Below are 19,908 nucleotides of genomic sequence, written 5' to 3' on the forward strand. Positions count from 1 at the left end.
GCAGCAATTGAAACAAATGTTTCCATTTTGAAAGTTTTTGCTGGAAAAATAAAGATTTGCAATTCAAATGAATGGAGAGATTGTTAGAGTGTGGAAGGTAAAACGGATGTTTATACTTTATTATTTATTTATTTATTTGGAACTGGGGACTGAATCCAGGGGCACTTAACCACTGAGCCACATTCCCGGCCCTTTCTAAAATTTATTTATTTATTTATTTAGATACCAGGGATGATTGAACCCAAGGATGCTTAACCCTTGAGCCACATCCCCAGCCCTTTTTTTTTTTTTTTTGTATATTGTTTTAGAGACAGGGTCTTATTGAGTTGCTAAGTGCCTTGCTAAATTGTTGAGATTGGCTTTGAGCTCCAGATCCTCCTGTCTCAGCCTTCAGAGCAGCTGGGATTACTGGTATGGGCCGTTGCACCCAGCTGGTTTATACTTTTTTTTTTCCCTCAAGAAAGAGCATTCAAAATATCTATTATTAAATGTTTTTTGGATGGATACAGTAAGTTCTGTATAAGTTCTTATGAATTATGATTGATAGCATAGATGTCCTAATTCTTTATTTTCAGTTGACAAGTGCTCATTAAAATGGATCTCTAGTGTTAGCAACTAACTGAAAGAAAGTACACAGAACCCTAACACATTGCTTCACATTAGGTTAAGCATATAACAGTTTTCTGTTCAGAAAAATCATAATCTAGAAAGTTTTTATACCTTTCCCCAAACGGGGTTTCTTGTATTTTGAAGGACTGCTATAAAAATAAAATTGACTTCAATTTAATATACAATTTTAAATTTTGAAGATCTCTAAAGGTTTTAAAGATTTAAAAAAAATTTTTTTTTGGTTGTCAATGGACTTTGTTTACATTGTAGTGCTTAGAATCAAACCCAGTGCTTTACACATGCTAGGCAAGTGCTCTATCACTAAGCTACAACCCTAGCCTGGTTTTAAAAATTTTAAAGGTTTCAAAATACATGAATGTGTGAGCTCAAAGTTTATAAATATTAGTGCTACCTATTTGTATATAAATTGGTGTTTATCAATGTGCTTCTCTGATGTCTTGTGAAACAATTTTGTTGACTTTTAGAGCATTTATTAAAAAAGTACAAGGTTGGATTCTTAGAACAAGGTTTAAGAATAAGGTTTGACTGGGTGTGGTAGCGAGAACCTGTCTCAAACTAAAAAATAAAAAAGAGCCAAGATGCTGGGATATGACTCAGTGGTAGGGGGGGGGTTAACTGATTCTATGGGTTTTTATTTTCTTTCTTTTATGGTATGGATATTTAATCCAGGAGTATTCTACAACTGAGCTACATCCCAAGTACCTTCTATTCTTTGGTTGAGACAGCCTAAGTTGCTTAGGCTGGCCTTGAACTTGTGATCCACCTGCCCCAGCCTCCCAAATTGCTGGGGTTCCAGGCATGTATCACCGTGCCAGGATTGATTTATTGACTGTTTTCTGATATAAGTAAAAGTGAAGCCCAGGGGCTGTGGCTGTGGCTCAGCAATAGTGCACTATCCTGGCATGTGTGAGGCACTGAGTTCGATTTTCAGCACCACATATAAATAAATAAATAAATAAAGATCAACCAACAATTAAAAAAAATTAAGAAATAAAAGTGAAGCCCAATCTTCTGTGCCTTATCTTGTCTTTATTTCCAACTAGAGACCCCTAAAACCAAAACTTGGAAAAGACCTTCCAAAACCCATTTAATTTAGTTTACTACCTTCATGAAAATAAAAACCCAAACTCTGGACTATTGGCTCATGTTGCTTTTGAACACTTTTAGTAATACAAACTTTCCTGAAAAAAGCAGACTTGTTTTGGTACCAAGCAACAGTAATTGTTACATGAGTTACCTGAGTCAACACTAAGGTGAGACTGATAATATACGCATCATCTTCTATTTCTCACAAAAGCCTTACAAGTTTTTTATTAAGTGTAATTTATTGGGTTATTACTTTTTTAAGAGACAAGGTCTCTCCCATGTTTCCCAAAAGCCTGGGCTTAAGCACACTTGCTGCCTCAGTGTCCCCAGCAGCTGGGACAATAGGTGTTCTCCACTAGGCCAGGCATTATATCTATCCAATACGTGCACACAAAAAATGAAAGAAAAAGCAGCCAAAAAGGGGTCTGATAATTTACTTAAGATCACACTTCTGAGGGGATGAGGTTATGGCTCAGTGGTAGAGCGTTTGCCTAGCATGTGTGAAGTACTGAGTTAGATTCCAGAACCGCATACAAATAAACAAATAAAATAAAGGTATTGTGTCCATCCGCAACTAAAAAAAAAAAAAAAAAAAAAATCACACTTCTGGCAAGTGGTAGAATAAGGGTTCACACCAGAAATGTTAACTGTGCGGCTTCCCAATGCAGTGTAATATTTACCTACATAAAGGGAAGACATCAAATAAATAAACATAAACTGGGCTTGGTGGTGCACACCTATAATTCCAGAGACTGGAGAGGAGGCAGCAAGATTGCAAGTTCGAGGCCCCTGACCTCAGCAATTTAGTGAGACTCTGTCTCAAAACAAAATTAAAATGGACTGGAGGGGCTGGGGATGTGGCTCAAGCGGTAGCACACTCGCCTGGCATGTGCGGGGCGCTGGGTTCGATCTTCAGCACCACATACAAATAAAATAAAGATGTTGTGTCCACCGAAAACTAAAAAAAAAAAAAAAAAAGAAAAAAAAAAGGACTGGAGATGTAGTTGTGAAGCCAGAATTAAAAGAAGCAGTCAATATAGATAGGTAAATCAGGTCAGATGGATCAAGGAGGCCAATTTGGGTCTGGGAAGTTGGAAAGGGATTAAAATATAAAAGGACTTTAGAGCCCTTCCTCCACCCTTATCCAGAAAAGCTGCCCCTGCTCCAACCTGTTGCAAAGATAACCTGTCCCAGGGATTGTCCCTTTCTACAGGGAGTTATAAAAGTTGTTAATGCACGCTGTGCTCCCACCTGGGCCTAGTCACTTAAGCAGGAAGGAGAGAGATAAAGGGAACAAAGGAAGCCTAGGACATATAAAAAAGCTAGAACCCCCTCACTTCTTGGGATACCAGGATACCAGCTATGGCCCCCTTCTCCCTCCTGAGAGAAGTCTATGTTACCCCTTTTTAAATAAACCGTGCTTTATATACTTGCCTCGGCATGCTTCTCTAATGTTATACTTAGTAACTGGAAGTATTAGTAGCTCAGTGGTAGAGTGCCTCTGGGTTCAGTCCCCAGTATAAAAACCAAATCAAATAAACAATTAGTAAGCCTATGTTTCAAGAAAAGTTTCTTTGAACAATACAAATTAATGATAAAGTGATTTCATTCAATATCTCTTATTAAATCCTGTTTTAAAATTATTCAGAACGTCAAACCTGGCCTTTTTAAAAATCACGTGTCCATGTGAAATAAACTCACTACATATCCCCAAGACTCCCTTGTCATCAGTATTTCAACTCTTAATTTGGCAAACACACAGACATCCCTAGTAAGGATAAAGTTCCAGATCTTTCTTTGGATGCCAGTTTCGAGACTTCGAGTGTCTCTGATGTATGTGTGTCTGACTAAAAGAATAGCCGAATCACATTCAAAAGTGAATCCTTTTAAAAATCTATAATACAAAGGAAGAGAATTAAGGCATTCCAAGCGCCTTTTAGCCTAACAGCTCTTCTTCCCAAGCCTACATAACTATTCCCTTCCTATTTTTTTGGTGACAAATCCCGCAGGCCGGAGGCAGAAGGGGCGACATCCTGGCTCCAGCTCTGCTTATACTCCAGCCTACCCGGGCCCAGGAGGCACAGATGCCAACCGGTCCGTGCTGTCGGTCAGGGAAGCTGGGAAAGCGCAGTATGATAGAAGCAGGGCGGTGAGGTGAGAAGAGCGAACTCGTGAGGGGCCACAACCGTCAGACGAGGGGCTAGGAAAAAAAAGAACCTTTTCCGAAGGCTACAGAAGGATGGGAAGCGTGAAAAGCTGCGCCTGGTGCGCAAACTCGCCGGTCCGAACCGCCGCACCATCAGCCAGTACTCGCGGCCGCCGCCCGGCCGCTAGGAAGGAGGCGGCGCGGTTCTCCGGATTGGCCCAGTCTGGCGCATGCGCCACAGCCCATCCTCCGCTCCCCTCCCTCTTCCTGGCGAGTCTGGGGCGGCGGCGGCCGCGGCGGCGGCGGCGGCGCGGTGACGTCAGGGCGTTGGGGCAGCTCCTGTGACAGACGGAGCTGGAGCGGCGGGGCGGCGGCGGAGTCCGGCGGCCGAGATAGCGAGTGAGCGAGCGAACGAGCAGCGACCCAAGGGTCTAGGGAGCGAGAAAGAGCAGGAGAGGAACGCTCGGGCGCGAGCGAGAGAAACCGCGAGCGCCGGGCTTGGGCTCGAGCCCCGGAACGGCCGAGGAGCCCGCCCGCTCCCCTCCCCTCCCCCTCCCCGGGACCGGGCCCAGCGCGCCATCCTCCCCCTCCCTCCTTCCCTCCCTCCCTCCTTCCTCCCTTCCCTCTCCCTCTCCCCCTCCCCCGCCGGTGGATGGGAGTGAAGGACGGAAGAGGCCCTGCGGAGGCGTCGGTGCAGCGCTCCGGTAAGGCGGCAAGGGTCTGTGCCCTCCCCTCTGTTTCCTCCACCGCGCTTGGGTGGCTGCGGGCCGGGCCCGGCGGCCTGACGATGTGGCTGCGCCGGTCCCCTCCCTCCCATTCTCCCCTCCCCCTGCCGCCGCCTCCTCCTTCTTCTTCTCTCCTCGCTCTCAAAATGGCGGCCGCGACGGCCGTTGAGTGAGAGGCACGGAGAAGGGGGGCCTGGCCGGGGAGGGCGCTGCCCTCGTTCGCGTCCTCCCGGCCCGGGATCGGGGGCTGCCGGGACCGCCACGACTCCGCCCGCGGTCTTCCCAGACAGGGGATCGCCCTTCTCCGCGGTGACTTAGCAGGAAAAGTATTCTTGGGTAGGAAGGGCGTGGGGAGCAGGTTGCTCTCTGATCTTGGGGAAAGGGCTCGGCCTTCCTTCTCTCCCCAGCCGCGGAGGCGAGCTCCGCAGTCCCCACCCCTCCGCGGCTGTCGGCTCGGGGCCCAGGCTTAGGCACCTACCAGGCCTTCCAGGCGTTCCGTCCCCCACCTGTCCTTAGGATGGGGTTGACCTGAGGAGGATGGACCGCCGCCTCCCAGTCTCCCCCCTCCCCCACACCGATGCAGTGGTCCAGCCTCTGCGGCCCGGCCCCTCTGTTCGAACAATCTGCAGCATCCACCCACCAAATCGGGCAGGGTTTTCTTTTCTGCCACCGGCTCCTCGGACGGGAGTTGCCTTTTGACGTTAACACTGAGCTTCGAGGGCCTCTGCCATTTCCCTTCCTCTCATCTCATCTCCCCATTGCTTTAGGAAATGCAGTGCCTGTATCTATTTACCCTCTAGCCTTCCAGGTGAGAAAATGCTTTTGAGGTGGTGGCAGGTTTTGGCTCTTCCTCTCTAAAACATCACATTGGAGAGGAGGATATTTTCAGTATTTGAGATAGGGGAGAACAAGGTGCCTGGCTTTATTTGTTTGTCTTTCTTTAGTGACTTAGCAAGAAACTCCTTGAGAGAAGGGCAGGAAATTTTCCTTTCAGGTTGGGGTTTGGGTCCAGTTCATATCAATCCTTTAGTTAAGAAATTGTGCTTTTGAAGAGAAGGACCAGATTTGTAATCTTGTTCTCAATGGGCGATGTCATGCCAAGGACTCCCCCCCTTTCCTTAAGAGGCTCTCAGGAGAAAATAAAGATAACTCTTGTTATTCCAGCCTTTACTTTGAGCACACAGTCCTTAAGACTCATAACATTTTAAAGGCTAAACAAAATATTTGTGCCATTTTTGGCAATTCTGTTTTTGTTGGGGGTGGATTGTTTTTTGTGAATTTTTTTTGAGGCTAGGGCGGAGGAGACAGTGCTTGGGCCGCTTATACAGTAATATTGTCATCCCTCCCCTTTTGCCACAGTAGTATTTGCTTAGTTCTCCCCACCCCCAGCAGAGCTTAATTGCTGCAGGGTTCAATTCCTTAATGGGGAATATTTTCTACTTGTGTATGTTGGTAGTGATATAAGGTTGAAGATGTTAAAAGCTTTCACGTAAAAAATTTTGGTTTGGTATTAAGACATTAGACATCTTTTAATCTCTAACGAGGGTCTTTCAGAACAGTTTTGTAAAATAATTGGCAGGTGCAAATTGAGGTTTTTATTAAAGCAAAAGAGTAATTTATGGGCTGATTTATTCTGTTATAAATGATCATTGTTTGGATTGTTAAGAAGGGACCTCCTAAAACAAATTTAAGCTAGTATATTTTTTGAGATCAGAGAAAGGAACCCAGTTTTTTGCATGAAAAACATATTTCTGAATATGTTGATTTTGATGGAGCAATCTCTATTTTGGTACCTCCTCCCACCTCTTTTTAAAAAATGGGCTAATATTTGTGTATGCTGTGAACAGCCATTGAGCCGAGAAGACTGGGTGGAGTAAGGGAATAGGAGCTGTGAAATGCCAGATTGCCCTTTCATAGCATTTTTCTCTTCTATGTTTTATAAGGTTGATACTAATTGTTGCTTCAACAAAGGCATTTCTCTATAGTAAATCTCAAAATCTCATGTTTTCCATATTTTTTGCAATATGGGCATTGAATAATTGGAAGAAAATACAATATCCCTGCACTAAAGCAGACTTATTGTCTATTAGTGTATATATGTAAAATACATATACACACATATATACTCTTGTTAATTTTTTATTTTTCTAGTCAAATAAGTATAAATTAATGAGTTATAGAAATAATTGGCAAGAAATAGTTGGTATTCTACAAACAAATCTGATAAGAATAGTACAAATGTTTTCTTTTACTTTAGCTTGCACTAAAACAGTCATCTGTCTTTGATTTTTAAAAAATGAACATGAAAAATGAGGCAGGGAAAAGGATAAAATAACTTGCATTATAGGCTCTTTACATGGATCTTTTTCTCTTGTGTCACCCCTTGAAAGGGACTTTTTTGTGAGATACTACCCTAAGGGAGGATAGGTCACTTTAACATCTTGAATGGAGCATTCATAAGTAGACATTTAAAAAAAACAATTTCAAATTAATGAGATAAATATGATTTTGATGAGCCTTGTAATTGTTTTGTCAACTTATATGTTTTTACATTTTTGTTCTTTTTAATGTGATTAGAAAGTGGAAGGGTTAATATAGTAAGGAATGAGTAGGTTGGGAATGATTATTCACTCTATTGTGTGTCTAACCTATCCCCATCTCTACTATTTGTAATTATAAAAGCACAAGGTGTCAATTTTTCAGTGATCACGATCTTCAGATAATTTGGTGTGTGTGTATGGTTCTGATACATGTGGCAGAATATTTTGCTTAATTTGGAGATCAATTTTTTAAAATTTTCACAATCTTATAAATATAAAACTTTTAATGAGCTTGGGATGAATTTTATTTTTAGTGGAGTTTTTGGAATCTGCTTTAAATTTTTTAATATATAGATATTTCCAGGTAAAATATCTTTCCAGGTAAAATACCTCTTTAGTGTATATTTAGTGGAAATATTCTGGGAAGGAAATCAGTATCTCAAAATTTTTGGTGTTCTGGCTTAGAATATTCTTGTTGCTTTGTCTATATTTTAAAAAAGAAAGGAATAAGTATTTTCCTTTTGGTTATATACTAAGGCGTGTGTGTGTGTGTGTGCGCGCACACACGCACACACACACATATATATATATATACACACATATACATATATATGTCTGTATGTGAATGTGATTCACAACTTGTTGTCTTGATAAATAAGCCACAGAAAATGTAGAAGTTGTCAACATTAAGATGGAGATGTATTAAAAATCAAATCCAAAGCAAAATATTAGGCAGAAGGCTTTTTCCAATTTTTATCATTGAGCTCTAAAGCAGTGAGTCATGCATGCTTTTGCCAAAGGAACTTGAGGCTCAAGTTGATTTTTTTTGCTATTTTTTTTTGGGTCAGGGGGTACTGGCGTTGAACTCCGGGGCATTTTGACCACTGAGCCACATCCCACCCCTGTTTTGTATTTTATTGGAAACAGGATCTCACTGAGTTACTTAGCACCTCTCTTTTGCTGGGACTGACTTTGAACTTGCAATCCTCCTGCCTCAGTCTCCCAAGCCACTGGGATTACAGGCATGTGCCACCGCGCCTGGCTGATGCTCACATTGATTTTAAATCTGGTCATGTCTGCTTGTGGTCCTGATTATAATATAGTTTTGTTTTTTTTTTAAAGTTCTAGGAATAAAACCCAGGGCCCACTAGGCAAGAGGTGTAAGATTTAGTTATACTCTACAGACTGAGATGTTTTACTTGATTTTAAGTCTCTTTTATGAAAATAATTCATTATGTAGATAACCTGTTTCTGTGTACTTTGGAAAGAGAGAATTATGTGTGAATTGGAAATTCTTTGCCACTGTTATTTCTTCTACAATTGTTACTGTATTTTTTCTTTTTTTAACTGGAAAAGTTGCTCTATTAAAATAAAACTAATGAGTATGCAATATGAATACTGAAGCAAAAAAAGCAAATCTGCTATTCTCCTGAAGATCATTAACTATAAAGTGAACCTTAGTTGTTGAAGTCTAAGCATGTTGAGAAATCTGCATTTCATGAAGAAAGATGCTGTATTATGTAACCCAATAGTTAACTGCAGAGAAGGCTTTTTGGATTGTTCTAGCTTTGTTGCTGGTTTGGTACGACATTTAAATGGAACCTTAGTTTAACTTCTGCTATGTGTATAATTTTTATACTCAGCATGGCAGTTACAGATTTTAATTGATATTTGTGCTTTATACTCATTGATGCATGCATCATTATATGCTTATTATTTTGATTTATTGTTTTGTGTTTAAAAGTGGCTTTTGGTTGAAGTAGCTAGGACTAATCTGCATTTATCAAGGATACTTCTGGAAAGGTATTATCATTTAACATTATCAAAAATATTTCTCAAAAGCTTCATAAATATAGAACTTGGTTCTCATTATCATTTGTTCTCTCTATTATTTTTAAGTTAGATTGATACTTCTTTTTTTAAGAGAGAGAGAGAGAGAATTTTTTTAATATTTATTTTTTAGTGTTTGGCGGACACAACATCTGTGTTTTTTTTGTATGTGGTGCTGAGGATTGAACCCGGGCCGCATGCATGCCAGGGGAGTGCGCTACCACTTGAGCCACCTTCCCAGCCCAGATTGATACTTTTATGGATGAGAGAACTAAAATTCTGGTAATTTCTTTTATTAAGGTCACAGTTTAATGGCTAGAATGTGGTAAAAATATTAGTCATTGTACTACTTGGATATTGGCATATATTTCCTTTTCTAATATAAATTCCTTATCTTTTAAAATTTATTTTCTAAAATAATGACAATCTGGTCTTTGTTGCCTGAATCATTTAAATTGGTGTTTAATAACATGATCTTATATTGTTGACTGTTCTGCATATATAAGGCGGCATTTGAGCAGGAACTGCCAGAAAGTGCCTAATACTGCTTTTAAAGGTAGTATTGATAAGTTGTTAATAACTTGTTATTTGGGCTGGGGATGTGGCTCAAGCGGTAACGCGCTCGCCTGGCATGCGTGCGGCCTGGGTTCGATCCTCAGCACCACAAAGATGTATCTGCCGAAAACTAAAAAAATAAATATTAAAAATTCTCTCTCTTTAAAAAAAAAGAATATTTAAAAAAATAACTTGTTATTTGATTGAAGTGTTAATAACTTGTTGCATTTGATTGAATGCAGTATTATGTGAAAAGAAATGTGCTGGGGCTAGAGGTGTATAGTTCAGCCGTACATCACTTGCCTAGCATGTCCTAGATCCCCAGCAATCTCAGGGTGGGAGTAGAGGTTGGAAAGTTCTATACTATAGTACTGTGACCCATCCAGAATTAAGGGGATGGGGGCGTGGAGAGGGGCAAGTGTTTTTAGTTCCTCTGTAGAGGTTTTATGTTGTCCAATGGGAACAGGATCACATGTCAACAAAATTTTTAATTATAAAAAAGCGAATTAATGCAACTGGACAAACTACATACTCATTTTGATAATTGCTTTAGGGGCTCTTTATGTTTACAAGAATGGGTAATTGAGGCTGTTAAGGAATTTTCTTTCTTTCGATAGTAGTGAAATTAAGAATCTGGGAAATTTTTAAGAATTTTAATGTGTATGTGGAGGTGCTGGGATTGAATCCAAGGCTTTGCACTTCATTTATGTGCTTTATCACTGAGGTGTACCTCCAGCCTAAATAATTTTTAATTTTTGAAAGCATTATAGAAAGTTTTATTTATTAAGATTTCATACATTGTGGATTAATCTGGTTTTAACTTATGGCAAAGATAGAAGAATATGTTTTATGATACTAGTGTTTTGTATGTATGAAGCATATCTTTCTCTTTTCTTTTTTCTTTTCTTTTCTTTTCCAGTACTGGCAGTTGAACCCAGGGCCTCCCACATGATGTGTTCTATAACTGAAGCTACAGCCTATCTATTTCTCTCTCTCTCCTTCTTCTCCTTCTCCTCCTTCTTTTTCTTTTCTTTTCTTTTTTTTTTAAACCAGGGATTGTATCAGGAGTACTTAACCTCTGAGCTACATCCCCATCGACTTTTACTTTTTATTTTTTGAGACAGGGTCTTGCTAAGTTGCCCATGCCATGATAAATTGATGAGGCTGGCTTCGAATTTGTGGTCCTCCTGTCTCAGCCTCCTGAGCCGCTGGGATTACAGGCCTGTGCTACCTCACCCAGCATATTTCCATATTTTTATTAAAAATATGTGGACTATAAGCTGGGTATGATGGTGCATGCCTATAAATCCCAGTGGCTCAGCCTTCTGAGGAGCTGGCCTGTAGGCATGTGCTACTGTGCCTGGCTAGAATTATTTTTGTTTGAGAATTTAGTCATTAATGTAAAAAGCCTCTATACCCCTTTATGTATGTATGTACGTATGTATGTGTTTGTATGTGCTACTGAGGTTCATAGTCAGGGCCTTGTGCATGCTAGGCAAATGCTCTACTGCTGAGCTACATCCCCAGCTTTCCCCCCTTTTTAAAAAAAAATTTTATTTTTGAAAAATTTTAGATATATTGAAAAGTTGTAGAGGTAGTGCAGAGAGTTTTTCAATATACTCTGCACCCAGTTTTCTTTAATGGTAATATCTTCAATTTCTGTGGTACAATTGTAGAAATTAAGAAACTAACCTTGGAGGTGGCACTATGGCACACACCTGTCATCTTAGTTAATAAGGAACCTGAGGCAGGGGGATCACAAGTTCCAGGCCAGCCTGGGCAACTTTGCAAGACCATCTTAAAATAAAAGTGTTGGGGATGTATTGAGTGGTAGAGCACTTGCCTAGCATAGCAAGTGCAAGGCCCTGGACTCAACACCCAGTACTTGAAAAAAGAAAAGAACCTTGGTATATTACTATTAGCTAAACTTCAGACTATTTGGATCACCAATTTTCATTTAATGTCTTCTTTCTGTTCTAGATCCATTTCAAAGTGTACTACATTGCATTTGGTTATCATATGTCCCTAGTCTTTCTGGTCTGTGATTGTCAATTTTGTTTTTTTTTGAACTTGGTAGGCATGAGTAGTACTGGTCAGATGCCCTGAAGAATATTCTCCAAACTGGGTTTGTCATTTGTTTTTTATGATTTAGAATGAGTATGTGGTTTTTCAGGAAGAAAATATCACAGAGGTGAACTGTACTTCTCATCACATATCAGAGGCTGTGTGATACCTACTGATATCACTGATGATGTTAAACTTCATCACTTAGTTAATGTGGTAGTTGCCAGGTTTCTCTACTGTAAAGTTGTTCTTTTTCCTTTCCTTAGTTCGTCCTTTAGGAAGTAAGTTAGGTTACAACTCCTGGATGGGGGGGTTATGTATTACTTAGTAAGGCAGATCTTTCTGTCTCCTCTCCCCTTATTAAAACAAGCTCCTTACCCCCAATTGCCCTGGCCTGGTAGTGGGGATTGAATGAATCCAGGGAAGTGCTACCACTGAGCTTTTTTTTTTTTTTTTTTGGCGGGGGGGGGGGGGGCGGGGGTGGGGTGGGGTGGTGGTGGCAACAGGGTCTTGCAAAGTTGCCCAGGCTGGCCTGGACCTTGCAATCCTAGAGCCTTGTTATCTCCTGAGTTGGGATTATAGGCATGTACCACTCTGACTAGCTTTCATTTTATATTTTGAGACAGGGTTTCCCTACATTGCTGAGGCTGATCTTGAACTTGATATCCTCCTGCCTCAGCCTTGCATGTTGCTATTGTTACAGGTATGCTCTTCCACTCCTGGCTAGAATCTTACTATAAAAACAACTGGTTAAAAAGAAAAGAAAAGAAGCCAGTGTGGTGCACACCTGTAGTCCCAGTGGCTGGGGAGGCTGAGACAGGAGTCAGCCTTAGCAATGGTGAGGTGGTAAGCAACTCGGTGAGACCCTGTCTCTAAATAAAATACAAAATAGATTTGCTCAGTGGTTGAGTGCCCCTGAGTTCAATTCCTGATAGGGAAAAAAAAAGAAAGAAAAAAAAAGAAAAACTACTGATAGGTTCATGACTTGAAAGAGATGCTTATTTTATGTTAAGGAGAATTTGTAATTTGGAGGCAAGACAGTTCTTGAGAATTGAAGTTGTTATATTTCTTGCAGTTGTTTTTCTATTTGTCCTCCATTGTAACACTTTTATAGAGAACCTCACTTGGTTTTTACTTTTTAAAACATTATTCAACACCATTACGTTTTTGTTTCCCTTCTAAATTTTTATCATTTTTCTCTTCAGCAAACAGTTATTTTTCTATATGATATACTAAAAACAAGGGATACAAACATGATTGTCAGCTTCTGCCCTCAAAGATCTTAAAGTTTATAAACATATGAAGGTGATAAAATCAAAATATGTATTTGGTGGTATGAGGGCTTAGAGCTTTCAAGTAAGGTTTTTACAAAGATGTTGGTTGAACATTTTTGAAGAAAGCCTATTATATTTTGGGGGGTTAATGGGGAGAATGTTGTTCATATGGAGAAAGTAGTCTGTACATAAAGAACAAATTGGTGAGCAAGAGAGATGCTTCACATAGTTTATTATGGCTGAAATGATGGATAAAGGTGGAGGAGTGACTACCTACTCTTATCTGGCATATAGAACAAGGTTATAATAGATTCTGCATTGGAATTATCTGATGAAAATGTAGACTTCCAGCTCCATCTTAGACTTAGCCAGTCAGAATTACACCAGGCATATCTGCATTTTTAATAAGTTATATAGTTGATTGTTTTTGAGAACCAGTGCTTTTGCCCTGGGGGTACTGGTAGAGAATAATAAGTTGTAATATTGACTTCATTAGATTTGCCTTTTACAAAGGTAACTGTTAGCATTGTGGAAAATGCAACAGTGGAACTTAGTAGACTAATACTATTTAAGTGGGACTACAGTTTGAAAGTATAAACTTGAGAACATTTCATATGTAAAATTGGATGTGGGCAATGAGGGAGGTGAGAAATGAGGAAAGTAATGAGTTGAATTTTTTTGGTGGTGGGTAGTTGAGCTATCAAGTAGATGTGGGTATTATTATTATTTAAAATACTTCTTTTAGTTGTAGTTGGACACAAACCTTTATTTTACTTATTTATTTTTATGTGGTGCTGAGGATCGGACCCAGTGCCTCACACATGCTAGGCAAGCACTCTGTCACTTAGCCACAATTCCAGTCCAGTGGTGGAAGGATTTTAATAGAAAAATCTTTAGATTCTTTAAAGTTGTAGCCATCATTACCTTATACTTATTCAAGAATCATTTTATAACTGCATTGGATTTTGTCCCTGGACCTCTAAAACTTGTCTTTAAGGAGCTAATATGGCCAGCTTTAGTAATTTAATGAGACCCTATCTCAAAATAGGAAAGAAAAAGGACTGGGGAGGGTGTATAGCTCAGTGAGTGGTAGAGTTCCCCTAGGTTCACTCCCCAGTACTGGGGGGAAAAAATAGACCAAATGTAGGGATTTTTTTTGGTGTGTGTTTGTTGCTGTTTATGGTGTGTGTGTTTTAGTATTAGGGATTGAATCCAGGAGTACTAAGTCCTTTTTTGTGTTTTTATTCAGAGACAGGGTCTCACTGAGTTGCCTAGGGCCTAACTAAGTTTCTGACTCTGGGTTTGAGCTCCCGATCCTCTTGCCTCAGCCTCGCCAGCTGCTAGGATTACAGGTGTGCGCCACTGTGCCCAGCTGTTTTTGTGTGGTTTATTTATTTACCTATTTATTTTTATTATTTTAAAAAATATTTATCTTTTAGTTGAAGTTGGGACACAATACCTTTATTTCACTTATTTATTTTTTATGTGGTGCTGAGGATCGAACCCAGGGTCTTGCGCTTTCGAGGTGAGCACTCTTCCACTGAGCCACAACCCCAGTCCTGTTTGTGTGTGTTTAAATGTAATAATCATTAGATGTACTGAAGACATGAGTGCTAAAACATTTGGTGTTTCACAAGTTTAAATAGTGTACTTAACTACAATTTTTATTATTGCTTAGTAGCTTTTAGTTAGCCTTTTCACTGCTACGATCAAAACACCCAACAAGAACAACTCAGAGGAGGAAAATTTTACCTGGGGCTCATGGTTTCAGAGATCGAAGTCTTATAAATGGTGGAACCATTGCTCTGGGCTCAGGGTGAGGCAGCACATAATGGGGGAAGGGCCCAGCAGAGGAATGTTGCTCCCCTTATGGCAGCAAGGAGGCAGAGAGAAGGGGAAAGGGGCTGTGTGGAAGATATATCATTCCAGGGTACTCCCCCAGTGACCCACTTCCTTCAGGCATGTTCTATCTGCCTGTAGTTACCATCCAGTCATTCAAAGTAGGATGGGCTAATCAGATTACAGCTCTCATAATCCAATCACTTACCTCTGAAAATTCCTGCATTAATAGGTGCTTTGGTGGGGGGGATTTATGGACTATTACCTTACATAACAATTAAAATGGATTCTTTCATTAAAATGTATTTAGTGTACTCGTTAGGGAACTGTGCTATATAATATTCAAAGGTGCTCCAGTGGTGACAGAAGAAGTAGAATCATAAAAATTACAAAGTGGGGAGGACATACATTACAAGGGGCTCATTATTACTGGAGAATGAGCTAGGTGAGGCTTGATTAGAAATGAAACTTGAGAGCTGGGGTTGTGGCTCAATGGTAGAGCTCTTGCCTAGCACATGTGAGGCACTAGGTTCGATTCTCAGCACCACGTAAAAAATTTAAAAAAAGGGATTATATCCATTCACAATTAAAAAAAAAAAGAAAGAAAGAAACTTGATATGTAGGCAAAGACTAGATGCTAATTGAAGACTTTATAAGATATGAACTTTAGGAAATAAGGAGGAAGCATAGTAGGGTGACTAAGAGTCCAGACTTTGGGGCTAAGGTACTTGGATTCACTGCTGCTTATATAACTGAGTTATATTGGACTAGTTAAATTCTCCTAGCTTGTTGTGAGGAGTTGTAAAACAGTACGTAGTGTATAGTAAGAGTTATATAAATATTTGTTGAATAAATAAATAAATAAATAAATAAAATAGGCTGGTAAGGGGTTGTTGTAAGTAGAGAAGTGATATTGTCAGGTTGTATTTTAGGTAGATGACCATAGGGTCTATATAGTGGATAGATGTTAATAGACCAAGACTGGGTTTAGTGAGACCTGCTGAAATTAGTGCATGTAAGAGATTATGTGAGGTATGGTAGTGTGGTAAAGATAATACACAAGAAGAGTAATTCAACAAATATTGAGGAGGTAAGCTTTGCAGGACAATGGAGTTGATTAGATATAGGGGATGAAAGGAGTTGCAAGGTTGATTCCCACATATGGTATTACTTATAACATTTTAAAAGAAATATTCTTTAAGGAACTTTGGATCTTTGATGTAATCTTTGATAGTGATATTTGATTCTTTGGGGGTATAATAGTTCCATAAAAATGACAACTAAGGCCTGAGATAGTTTTTAATCTCTCTAATTTATAGCCCTTGCTACTTTTCTCAGTAGGTGGAAATAATTTCTCTTTAAGGACATAGCATTATGATGAAGACTCATTTGGCCCAAGTCTAAAAATCCAAAAAGCTGAATAATGGTTCTATTGTATTGTGTTTATGTTTTTATTTTGAGTATTGTGATTATAAAGATAATAGCACCAGGGTAATACTGTTAATTTTGAAGTAACTGCTAAATTATTAAAGACATTAAGGGATTGGGGGTTTACCTCAGTGGCAGAGGGCTTGCCTAGTATGCTAAAGCCTTGAGTTTGATTTTCATTGCTTAAAAAATAAAAGAAAATTTTGTTCCATTGTATTCAATTTTTTTCATTAAGTTTCAATATTCTCATTACCTATTCACTTGTGGATAAATCTTAGCTCCTAACTTTAAAAAGATATTTCTCTTACCATTCAGTTTTGTGGGAAGGGGAAAAAAATCTTGATTGAAATTGGACAATTTGAGCTTTCTTAAATTTGCATTTTCTCTAGATTCTTAATAAAATGATGAAGTGGATAGGAAGTCAGTGGACTTTTAGTATTTAAAATCTGTATCTTGTATTGTGGCATATATTGTATATAATATCTGTCACTTAGGCTATTGTGGGGCTCATCAGATCTCCTCATTAAAGACATTTGAGAGATGATATTTAATCTGAATCTTGAAGAATGCATAATTGGTATGGCCATAGGAGAAGGTCATTTCAGGTAGCAGGAACAGCAACACAGGCAGAAAAACATGCAAAAATTGTAGTATGTGCTGGTAAGTATATGGGATTATAGAATATGAGATTGAATAGGTATGAACCAAAATTAAACAAAACAAAACCAAACCTTGTACATTATGTTCTTTGTAGCTTCTAAATGATTTGAAAATCTTTAAAGTTCAAGCGAAAGCAAACATCATTGAATATGTGGTAGATAATTCATGTGGGTAGCAGTGAGGAACATAGGTTGAAGTTTGGAGGTACTTCGACTTTTTCAGGAGAGAATGATGAGTGCTTGAAGTAAGATTGTTGATGTTGACTGAGAATGGTTTAGGATGTAGAATTGTGGATGAGTTGTGAAATAGGAAGACGGAAATTTAGATAATTCAGATTTATATAATGTGTGGACTTTAGGAAATAAGGAGGAAGCATAGTAGGGTGACTAAGAGTCCAGACTTTGGGGCTGGGGTGTCTAAGTAGAATTAAGAAATTGAATGTATTAGCTGTAGAAGAGAGTAAGAGGACGAGTTGTGTAGGATATTACATAAAGCAGCCTAAAAATTTTGCTGAATACAGTTCTCAAGTCACTTTTTTTTCCCCAAAACTTATCACCAGCTTTTTTTTTTTTTTTTTGAGAGAGAGAGAGAGGGAGAGAGAGAATTTTAATATTTATTTTTTAGTTTTCGGCAGACACAACATTTGTTTGTATGTGGTGCTGAGGATCGAACCCGACCACATGGGAGTTCGTTACCACTTGAGCCACATCCCCAGCCCCTTATCACCAGCTTTTCACTGTCTTTAATGAGCATATGTATGTGAAAATGCCAGGGGCATAATGGCAAAACATGGTATATTTAATAGATATTAGTTTAATTCTAAATGAGTTAAGACATTCGTGTCTTGGCTTACCTTTTCAGCCTTTTTCTTCTTGCCTGCCTTATCTCCTGTAATTCAGCTTTCACTCTGTTCCCTTTCCCTTGTATATTCTTCTTATCTGAATACCAGAGACTGCTTTTCAAGGCAACCATTTCTAATTTTTCCTGCCTGGAAAAAACTTCCTTTTCTTTGTTTCATGTTATGCTTCTCTGTTCTAGCTATGTAAAATATTTTATCTGATGTAGTAAATGAGTTAATGCATTTAAAGAGACTAGGGACAGTACATAGTAAGTGCTTAGTAAATGTTGCTTGTTATTATGATGCTAATAAAGATGATTAAAATGAAATGTTGAGCCATGCACAGAACACCTATAACACCAGCTACTTAAAAGGCGGGGACAGGCCTCAGCGATTTAGTGAACCCCTGTCTCAAAAAATAAAAATGTGGATGGGGATGTAGCACCCCTGGATTTTCAATCCCAAATATTGGGGGGTGAGAGGGGAGAGAAATTAAGATAATACTACTAAAGTTTACCTTTACTTTCTACCTTCTTGAGATAGTGATTTGTTTTCCGTCCCTGACACTAGAAAAGCAATGTCTTTGGTTGTGTGTATAAAAGCATAAAACAATTATTGTCTTTATACCACTTTCCTGTTCCTGAGCTATATTGAGGATGTCTAAGGATAGAGGGTAGACAACCCCTTAATGTTGTTGGTTTCGCTAAGCCTCACCACAGTTATTTAGCAGATTACTTTTATTAGCCCCTTTTCATGAATGGATGGATAAACTTTTTAAAAAGTTTGAAGATTGGCCCAAGGTCACATAGTTGATGAGTGGCCATGATTTTCATTGTTACAGCTGCTGATGCTGGGGATGAGAACCATGTCCTCACACATGTGAAGCAAATGCTCTACAACTGAGGTACACTCCCAGCTCCCAGAATATTTGTATCTTAAATATTAAATTCTACACAGTAGGCCTCAAAAATCTAGGACTTAATTTCATCAATACTTATACCCAACTCTGCTGGAGATTAAACCTGGAGCCTGAACTACTGAGCAAGCTGCTCAGACAGACTGACCCTCATCTTCTTTTCCTTTGTTAGTTCCTTCCTTCTCTCCCCCATCACTTCCCCCTCCCTCCCTTTCATGATAGTAGGTATTGAACCCATGGAAGTTGTACCACTGAGCTACAGCCTCTGGAATAGCTGGGATTACATCTGTGCCACCATATCTGCGTGGCTCATCAGTGCTTTCATATGATTTCCATATTCAATTTGTTACCTGTCAGAGGACCAGTAATGGGAACTGTGCTACATACTTCAGAACTTTTTTTTTTTTAAAGAAATGAAGCATTATTACAGTTACTATTGATGTCCCTTTTATACCTTTTTTCCAAACCTGTTTTCTTCTTCCCAGTAGCAAATTTCCTCCCAAAGTTTGCCTATATCCCATTGTTTCATGTTTTTGTTTTTTGTTTTTTTTTTTGGTACTGAGGATTGAACCCAGGGGTGCTTAATCATTGAGCCACATCCCCAGCCCTTTTTTATATTTTATTTAGAGACAGAATCTCACTGAGTTTCTAAGTGCCTCACTAAGTTGCTGAGGCTGGTTTTGAACTCATGATCCTCCTGCCTTAGCCTCTCCAAGCTGCTATCTTGTTTTTTTCACAACAATTTTTTTTTTTTTTTTTTTTTTTAGTATGGGGGCATTCTGTTAACACTGGGCTATGTCCCCAGATTTTTTTTCTATTTTGAGACAGGGTCTCTCAGAGTTACCTTGCTAAGTTGTTGAGGTTGGCCTCAAACTTTCTATCCTTCTGTCTCAGCCTCTGGAGTTTGTAGAATTACAGCATGCACAACCACACCTGACCACAACAAAATGTTTTCTAAATATCAGTCATGATCTAGTTTATTGTGTTGTATTATTCATTATATGTGATTATGCCCTAATTTCTTTGTGGTTAGACAATAGAATGAGGTATTTAGATGAACATAAGAAAGTAATTCTCAGATGAGATGATATAATTCGTTTTTGCGTTGCAGAATTCATCCTGAGGTTAATTTAATAAAATGTGATTTTTTAATAAATTTTATCTTTTGATTGAGGAAAGAGAATGGACAATACTTTGGCACCACTTTTAGACTGTGAATTCCTAAACTTAGTTCCTTTGTCTTCCGTTTTCTTGACCATTCAAATAACCTATGTTTTTTAGTACTTTAGCCGTAGGCTCCATACTGGCAACCTATAGGCCAGACTCAGCTTGTAAATATATTTCTTTTGGACTTGTATGGTTAAAAATTTTTTTTGA

The 19,908-nt window shown here is 39.1% G+C and overlaps 1 protein-coding gene and 1 long non-coding RNA gene across 4 annotated transcripts in view; one reads left to right on the forward strand and one right to left on the reverse strand.

The window, feature by feature from the left end:
• Positions 1–5,222, reverse strand: part of LOC144376141 (uncharacterized) — a 33,241-nt gene extending 28,019 nt beyond the window's left edge. For both annotated transcript variants that reach the window (XR_013436267.1, XR_013436266.1), the window contains exon 1: positions 5,066–5,222. This is a non-coding gene — a long non-coding RNA (uncharacterized LOC144376141). The remainder of the gene's footprint in view (positions 1–5,065) is intronic.
• Positions 4,426–19,908, forward strand: part of Pafah1b1 (platelet activating factor acetylhydrolase 1b regulatory subunit 1) — an 80,462-nt gene continuing 64,979 nt past the window's right edge. Inside the window, exon 1 of one of the 2 annotated variants that reach the window (XM_005327923.5) lies at positions 4,426–4,566. The gene's annotated coding sequence lies outside the window, so the exon portion shown is untranslated. Of the gene's footprint in view, positions 4,567–4,718; positions 4,924–19,908 lie in introns of those variants that run through there. The other variant, XM_040269298.2, reaches the window with a different exon arrangement.

Source organism: Ictidomys tridecemlineatus, chromosome 3, assembly GCF_052094955.1.
Source record: "Ictidomys tridecemlineatus isolate mIctTri1 chromosome 3, mIctTri1.hap1, whole genome shotgun sequence".
NCBI lineage: Eukaryota > Metazoa > Chordata > Mammalia > Rodentia > Sciuridae > Ictidomys > Ictidomys tridecemlineatus.